Source organism: Poecilia formosa, unplaced genomic scaffold, assembly GCF_000485575.1.
Source record: "Poecilia formosa unplaced genomic scaffold, Poecilia_formosa-5.1.2 Scaffold115, whole genome shotgun sequence".
NCBI lineage: Eukaryota > Metazoa > Chordata > Actinopteri > Cyprinodontiformes > Poeciliidae > Poecilia > Poecilia formosa.
In genome coordinates, this window is record NW_006800054.1 from 1,533,521 (window position 1) to 1,542,832 (window position 9,312).

General features: G+C 37.3%; 1 long non-coding RNA gene across 1 annotated transcript in view; it reads right to left on the reverse strand.

The window, feature by feature from the left end:
* The window catches only part of LOC103143801 (uncharacterized), a 14,483-nt gene extending 7,820 nt beyond the window's left edge, over window positions 1-6,663 (reverse strand). Inside the window, exon 1 of the long non-coding RNA XR_476833.2 lies at window positions 6,599-6,663. This is a non-coding gene — a long non-coding RNA (uncharacterized LOC103143801). The remainder of the gene's footprint in view (window positions 1-6,598) is intronic.
* Between the last annotated feature and the right edge of the window lie 2,649 nt (window positions 6,664-9,312).

The window sequence follows — 9,312 nt, forward strand, 5'->3', positions numbered from 1 at the left end:
TATATATATATATATATATATATAGTGTATGCATAATAATTGGAGGCCAAATCAGTTTTCTTTCACCATTTTACATTGATTTAATTAGGATTGGTTGCTACATCACATACAACTATAATCTTTTGGGTAAATAAGCCTTGCTGTAATTAGCTAACATACACATACATTCTGAAAATAAAGATTTATTATCACATAGGATTATCAATGAACCATTGAACCTGTTAAAAATGTTACAAACCCCTACATCATTATTTTTGAATAAGTGGGTTTGCCAAATCTTTTGCACAGGAAAATTGTTTGTTTTCTGGTCAACAAGACAAAAGTTACATTTTCTGATTGAATTGATGGCTCATCTATGAGCTATGCTAATGACTGTGCAGTCTGCCTTGACCTCTCAATGCCTGTACAATTCACTGACATCCCTCAACCTGCGTAAAGGCAACACCCTCACATACCAAACAGGGACAGACGTAGTGCTCCATTACCCGTGTAGCCCATTCATGGTTATGATTATTATTCCTCCTCTGCCTGAGACCTAAAATACTTCCAAGGAGGACTGGCTTCACTGATCTTCTGGTTCCCGAATGGTTGAGCGGACTGATTTGTTTGCTGAGGGAATTGTTGATGTGCTATCAAGAGCCAATAAAATAAACAAGAAGTCTGGACCCCTTGATGTAAAGGCACATCATCTCCTGTCGGAATATGAAAAAGAACAACAGATTGCCATCCAAAATATCATTATATTCATGTTTCTTTCCCTTGCTCTTAATTTTTAATATAGCGGCATAATTGGTTTCTGTGATATAAAATTCTTAGCTGCAGTGAACAGAATCTTAATTTCAGTAAACAATTTTAAGCCTAATTTGGTATGAGACACAAATGGCCCAGCGGCAGCGTGCAACTCCAATTATGATAAGGATTAAGCACATGCAATCAAAAGATATAACAAGATATTGTGCGAAGATACATTTGGTAAAAAGGCAATTAATTGGAGAAGCATGACACCCTGCCTGCACAAGATGAGGCAGAAAGATGATGTTTCAACTTTTCTGTAAATTTAATGGCTAAGACAGCCAGTCTCCCCTTGTTTGTGTGAAGAATCTCTCGTCATTGCAAAAAAAAAAAAACCTACAGTCTGTTGTATTTAGAGGAGTTAGACAAAACTGTTCAGATGTTTGGTGCTGCTTGTGGTCCCTGTCTGTTCTTGTAGAACCCAGGAGGCAAGGAGTGACTCACTCAGCCCACAAGCTGATTAACAAATTTTCTCATCCAGATGTCAAATTCGTACTTACTGGGAAGCACCAAAAAAAATATCTCTAAATAATTTATTTGAATGCAGAGTTTAGAGCAATTTATCATGACAAATGTAACGTTGAAGAAAAGGTGGTCTTTATAGGTTGCATGAAAAATCATGACAGATCCTTGCCAGCGCACAGATTACAACACAACGTTGATGAAAACATATGTTGAATCTGTTTGACTTCTGACTTTTCAACTGTTGGGAGAGATGATGAGATTAATTGGAAGCGAGATCGCTACTGAGGGAGAAATGAAGCTGTCATTATACAGTAGGTGTTGAGTAATGATAGCTGGCTTGCCTTTATCCTCAATGAGACTATCTGCCGCCGTGCTTTGACTCCGACCCAATTAATGCCCCAGGTAAACAGGTTCCCACTACGGTCACAGCCTCAGTCCTCCTGAGACTGTTGGTGAAATGAAGTTTTATCCGTGCATCATGCTCGGAAAGTCAACTTGACAGAACGTGGAGCACTTGATAAACAGTCTATCTAGGGCACATCCAGTACAGCAGCTCTCTCAGGGGGGGCAGCTAAAACCCAAGACATTACGGGGAAACCCAAAGCAAATTATCCTGACATGGATGAAACAATAGCAAATTGGACAAATGATATAATTTGAGTCGTATAGGCCCCAGCAGAGTCTGGTTGTTTCTTGCACTCGAAGGGATTTCGAAACAAGAACAGTGTTCTATGGTAAAGGTCATGATACAAAGGCAGCTTTCTGTTTGGCTTTCACAGCGATGACAGTTTCTCAGCGAAACAACGCCACAAACAAACATATTCAAGTATTTTGCTTCTCTTGAGTATCACAAATGCCTGTCACAAGGAGATATTTTCTTAGATATTTTTACTCTCAGAGTTAGTCATTTTGCTACAATCTCTTTAAAACTGACACCAACTAGTAATTTTATTAGTTATATCTTATTAGAACCAAATGCTCCAATCTCTTATTCCACCTCTTTCCAAAGGTGCTCTATTAGATTAAATTCCAGTGATTGTGGAGGTCAGTGAAGTGTGGTGGTGAACCATTTGAATATGATTTGATCTTTGTCATCTGGTGCAGCATTACACTAGAAATAGCCATCAGAAAATGGGTACCATGTGAACAGAAAGGTGTGAACAGGGTTAGCAACAACAATTTTCAGATAGGCTGTGGCATTTACATGATATTAGGTTTAAGTTTCACAGCCCATAGCATGTCAAGAAAATATCTACCTATTATACACCACCTACCTGAAGCATTAGGGAATGTGAGGATGGATAAATGCTTTTATATTGGTTACACCAAATTGATAAATGGCGAGATTTATCAAACTTTTCCAATCATTCATTGTCCAATGTAAGGCCCAAAACACACCAGAACTGTTTTGGGATCTGATCCAACGGAAAATCAGGTCAGATGACGAAGTCAACTGGGCCGAGCAGACTGCTCGAGACTCCCTATGACTATGTCTCAGACTGTCCAAACAATATATACCAGCAATTTGACAACAATGTTATGAGTGAGACAGGAAATACAAACTAAAATCTTTTACTCACAAAAAAATGGTGAATTTACCTATGGCATGTCCTGAGTAGCACAGAGAATAAATGAAAGAGTGAAACAGCGATCTTACTCAATTAGCTTTCGGTTTACTGCCGGACTGGCTTGTGTGGACACCAGTGGGTCGTCTGGTGTATACTCCCGCTTTCGTGAGTCTGATGGTCTGCAGAAGTGGTGTCGTGTCAGAGCCTGTGTCTTATGAGAAAATCTAGTCAGAGGATGAAAAGTGGTGTATAAAACTATGCAAATCATAACCTTAGTTTGTTCCAGATTGTAGGAATGGCTCCCCCTGTGGTCCTACGCTGCTGTAGTCAATCTATTTCAAGGCTTGATGAATTAAAAGCATTAAGACACTGCATTCTAGTTCCTCTGATTGTAAAGAGTGATCTAATGAGCTACTGTTGCCTTTCTATCATCTTCAACCTGTCGGCTCATTCTTATCTGACCTTTTCTGACCTTATCTGATCAACTGTGACTTTTTGAATATTTTGTCATCTCAAGCCATTCAAACACAACCATGCCACTTTCAAAGTCATTGAAATTTCTGTTCTTCCAAATTCTGAAGCTCAGTTTGAATTTCGGCAGGTTACATGTTTCTGTCATTGGCTGATTTGCCATTTGTGTCAACAAACAGTTGAACAGGAATGTCTAATAAATGGCTTGTGAATGTATGCTACTGATGTCACCAACCAACAATATCACTACCTTCTGATTCCAAACACGTTATGTCCCCACTTGTGTTGCTAATTAGACTTGATTAATCACGAGGGAACAGACAGATGTAAATGTGACTTACCACTTGAAAATCAATTACAATTTTTTTTTTTTTTTGAGTCAGAAGAACAAATGTGTTAAATAAGTTCAAGGGGACAAAGGTCTCCATGGAATTAAAAATTCCTCTCATGGCGTACAGGCGTCTGCTAAGAGGGTTGCAGGTAAGGGAAAATCTTGTTCTAGACGAATATTATGCACTTTTCAGACGGAGGGAGCCACAGCAAGCCATTAATCATCCACTACTGACACTGAAAACCTTCTACCCCTCATAAGGGCAAAATAACCTCTGACAATGATAGGAACTAAGTGGCCAGAGATGATGGGATATTGTGTGGTAGTTTATGTTGCTCTCATCAGCAGTCCAGCCAGCCTGAGACGATGGAGCAGCCATTTGACACAGCTCCCAGATCATATAGAGCAGCAGGAAGGGACATTATGTGGTTAGCCACAGTAAAATAGCCACTGATTCAAGGAGCATGCCGTTCCTCAAGACAAAGAAGCAAATCTTCACATAGACAAAGAAAACTGTACTACATATACCCATATTGTCAGCTAAAGACAATAAGGGTATAGGTAAATGTTCACCAAACTTGCCTTTCTTTTTAGTTTTGGTCTGTTCCAACAAACAGAAATACCAGAAGGTCAAGTATTCCAATAGTTGACCTTCTGGTAAAGTATTGGAATACTTTACCAGTATGGTACTAAAACTGGAATACTGCTAAAGTAATACTAGATCCATTCTGATCCATTCTGAGGCGTTCTCAGGACACCAGTGGTGGAACAATATACCCAGTTCAAGGTACAACAAGATAACTGATACTGGGTTCATAACAATGAGACAAGATATTTACCCCAAAAATCTAGGAAAATCTAAGAATCAAAAGTTTTTGTGTCTTCACAAATCCCAATCTGCATTTTAAAGAATCTGCAATCAGTTTTAAAATATTCCAGTCCAGAAAACTATCCACAGAAAATAGCACGCAGAATTAGATCTGCCTCAGTTATGCCCATATTATCATAAATGTTGCCCTCTAATGAGGCTAAATTAGCAGATTACTGTAATATTTGTCAGAAAGTAATGTCATTTGTTACGTTTAAATGGCCATTAGCAGTAAAACAATGAAAGATCTCTAGTATTTGCAGCTTCATGAAAACTGAGTAATGTCCTTCTGCAACTAATTGCAGTTACAGCCACCAACTTCAGCTACATGTAAGCAGAGAAAATTTGTCACCAGAGAGCTGGATATTTCAAACAAAAAAAAAAAACAGTTCCCTGGAGAAAGGACCTACAGCAATAATGCACATTTGCATCGCAGATTTCATGAAGGCATGAAGCTGATTGATTAATAGAGACAGAGCATGCCAAGCCATATCAAGAGCCCTGTGCAGGTTAAATGGTGCTAAGATTGTTTTATATCGTCGGTGATTAGAGGATGAGGAAGGAGGGTTTGATCTCCCAGACTTGCTGACCTTCTAATCACAGGGGGGCTTTAGATCCTGCAACAGAGACTTCAATAGGGCACACTGTTTGAGCTGGAAACAGACAGCGGGAAGAAAGAAGAAAACACAAAACTGGACTCAAGTAATGCTTTGATAGATTAAATTTTTGTATGAAGATTCAATTTGAATACTTTATGCCTAGGATGAAGTATTTTTGATGGAATGTGAAACACGGCATTTTTAATTTATTTAAACTAAAACTTTAAATCATAAAGATAAATAAGACGACGCTGTTTGAGGTTGAAAAGTACAGATTTTTTTTGTGTGTGTGTGTGTGATGTGATCTCACAGAAGGCTCCCTACTCCTCTTAGTTCTAAAAAAGTCCCAAAGACTCAATAATGAATTTTATGTGATTGCACTAGACTTAAATTTAGGTTTGTGATCAATTTTCTAATTTTATTTATTTTTTAATGAGTAAATAAAAACGGAAGCTTGTTCTGCAAGGCAAAGATGGCCAGCACAAAAACATCCAACTAAAATTAGTCTGGGATGATCCGTTTTGGGAAATTTGGGGCAGTTCAAGCAAAAATAAAGTCCACAAATTGAATATACTTTCAATGATGCACTAAAATAGTTTTATCAATCTAACAAATACTGTTTCAAACTGACTTTTCAGTTTAAAACATTTTGACATATTTGCATATTTGATCAGAAAAAGGGAAAGCTATAAGGTGCTTCTGTGGTTTGCAAAGGAAAAAAGAAAAAAAAAACATCATAAGTACAACATAATTATCGACATCATCAAAACTAATTATGGATGCATAAATTAAATGCATGTCAGCACCCCCATTGTCCAGTGCATATTTGTCCTCTGCACAGATAACACTGCATTAACATTACAATAGAAGGGCAATAATGGAGCTGCCCAGCTGGGGCTGAGGGAACATGACAATGAGCCTCAGTCAGCCCTCAGTCAGTCATGGGCCTCAAAAACTAAACAAAGAAAATCTTTTAGTTTTTCTCTTCCTCCTAAACATAAATTTTAGGTTTCTGAAATTTGGTTGAGCCTTCTCTTGCATGAATTACTCACTACCATGTAATTTTTAGACTACTGAGTGCACCAGAATATAAGCCGCACCCACCAACTTTGAAAAGAAAACTAAAGAATTTAGTTCTTTAGTTTTATTGTTATTTATAAAAATAAAAATGTGTCCATGTTGTGCTGAGGTTGTTTTTTTTATTTAAGAAAATGTTTTAACATAACTATTCAACTTTTATTTTTTCTTTCTCTTTGATAAAGTGGTTCAGTTTGCGTTTACCACTTGACCTGTATTCTCATTTCTGATTCACTTTATTTTTCCATAGTTGGTCACAATGGTAACATTGCTGTTGCAACTTTGCTTCACTCACTATCACAGGTTTGTTTGTGCTAGTGTTGTGTTGCAGTGTACATCTATGTATATGTTTTAGTTAAACATTTCTGGTTTCTTTTATTTCAAGGCACATTTATGGTAATTTATTGATCTTTCTTTTTTCACTCACCACTGTTTGTCCATGTCAGATGCTACAGCCTGAGTAGGTGTATGGGAGGAGCTGGCCCAGCATTTCCTGTTCAAATGACTGTAACACTGATTGCATCACTGGGTTCTACCAAACTGAGGGGTTATTTTTTATTGTATTGTATTGTTTTTTGGGGGGGTTTTTTTGCCCTCTGTTACATGTTTTATTTTGCAGGCCATTTAGTTATGTAGATAAGTTTGTAAGTTAGATGAATGATCTTATCCTGTTTCTCTGTTTAGATTTTGTTGTTTGTCTTGACTTGTTCTGTTGTGGTATGGTCTAATGAAGTGCAGGTGTGTTGCCAATTTTGTATAAGACCAGTAAGATTTCAAATGCTCAAAAATTAATTAAACATAAAATAAATAAAACAGTTATTAAATTGTTGAAGGAAACAGGATTATATATAGGAATTTAGACTAAAGGGAGATACTCTGGTCCACACTCCAGCATAATAGATGGTGATAGTAATTCTTAAAATTGGATGTCACCCTCCAGTAAAAATCAGAAAGATGAACAAATTCTCAAGATCAATGTCAGATCCTAAATAAATGCTAAAGAATAAAATGTCAGACCATCTTAATCTCATTCAAATCCAGACTTTGAGAGTTAGACCTGATTGTGTGCCTTAGATTATTGTCCACAATATTTGAACTTGAAGACAGGGGTTCTCATACTCAGCCTCCTCAAAAGCATTTCTCTGTTGTTTAAAAAAGAGAAAAACGGTACCAGTTCAGTATGCATTTGAATTTTGGGCTTCTAATTGTTTTTCTCAGTAATGAAGAAGTAACTAAGAAGAAACTGCATTGTCAACAATTATAGATGGGAAAAGGCATCTCATACAGACACCTCTCTGCAAAAGTTTTCACACAGACCCACGGGGACCGCAGTTGTCTTGGACATTTGGGACTTAAGATGAACAAACATAGCTTCTGTTTGAAATTGAATGAGCACCAAATTCAATATTTTGATAAGAAAAATGAAAAACTAGCCATTTTCTATCAGACATTACAATAATTTTTATGCCTCAAGGGTTTTTTTCTTTTATTACTTTTGTTTTATTATCTGAGGATGACTCATTAAGACCCAATCTGACATTTTCAAACCAACTAGATGATTTGAATGTAAATATTACAATATATGTCAGTGGATTCAAGTCTGGCGAATAATTATTTGTCTGAAAAAAAACTTCAAGCTGAACATCCACTCCACTTTTTTAAGCTTTTCCATTCTAATATCACTCAGATAACAAGCCAAATGCTGAGTGGAACCAAAAGCTATTTAAATTTTCAATATTTGAGCTCGCCGTCGAGAGTCTGTTATTTGTCAGGCAGTCAAAGCATCTCTGAAATGATTGATTGTCAAACATTCTTATCCTCAATCAACAAGAAGTGACGAACGCCTCCAAATGCTCGATCCACATTATTCTCCCAGTCTTCTGCGCTGGGTTCAGGCCTTTTTTTTTTTTCTCCTGAGCTTCAGCCGTCACACCAGGCCTTCTCCTCTTCAGTCGAGACACTCTGAGAATCGCTGGCAGCTCATATATCAAGGGAGATCCTCACAGCGGTACTCCTCTTCCTTTTTCAATGTGCAGGGTAAGTATTTTAATTAGTTGGCTAATTGTCTAAGTAATTGGAAGACAACTTAGCTCAAAGAGTAATCAATCTCTACAGGGCTGTGTTCTATCACATCAAAAGATCTGTAATTAACATTGCAAACCATGGGATGGTCTTTGACTGAGCTCGGTAGCGTGGGGGCGTATCATCACAGATAACACAGAGGTTGAGGAGACGGATCTGCAAGGCCTCCAGTGTGCTTGAAGACGAGATCCACTCAGAGAAAAGCGGACTCAAGAAAGCAGAGGCAGACCTGTGTTATCTTCAAACAACGCACATCAAGTATACAAAAATATGTTTATATTGTCAATAAAAAAATCAACATGATGGTATCGTTCCAAAACTCGAACGTCCAATGCATATCCTGATTTTAAATTTCCCCACAGAACCTCCGCTAGCTGGATTTTGAGAACAAAATTGGCAATTCATTAAATGTTCTCATGCATCTAGTATCAATTTCACTTTGCATCAAAGCTCGTGCTGGGCATTAAAAGAAAATTATCCATTTGGGATGAAGAGGACTAATCATGTCTGAGATTCATTCATTTGACGCCCCTTAATTTCCCCACTGTTGAAAACAAGACGTATAATGAACAATTATACATAAAGTCAATTTCAGCATTGTGGTGGAGACTTAATTAAAATGTTCCAGCTTTTAGTAATATAAAAGAGAACTGCTTACAGTGGGGAAGTTTATTTGTCAATTTTAATGTTAGAAGATGCATTTTTTTTTTATTTTTATGGAAGGTAATGAGAATGACCCAAATGGCAACTTTCTCTATATTTCCTTTTCAAACACATAAAAACATAAACCCCCAAACCTATCTTCTAATTCAAGAAAAGCAGTTGACATAATTGGGTAAATTGTAAAAAAATAAATAAATAAATAGAGCAGCTAAATAGCTTTTAGTCTTCATAAAGTCTGGGAGGAGGTATCAGATTATCAATTAACGAATGTCGGCAAAATGCGAAAAATGACTGTCATGCTTGTGGCAGCAACCTAAAATGGATAATTACGATGAAACATCCAGAGGAGAGCAGCAATTGGAAGAGATGATATTCCCCTAAAGGATCCCTCCCACC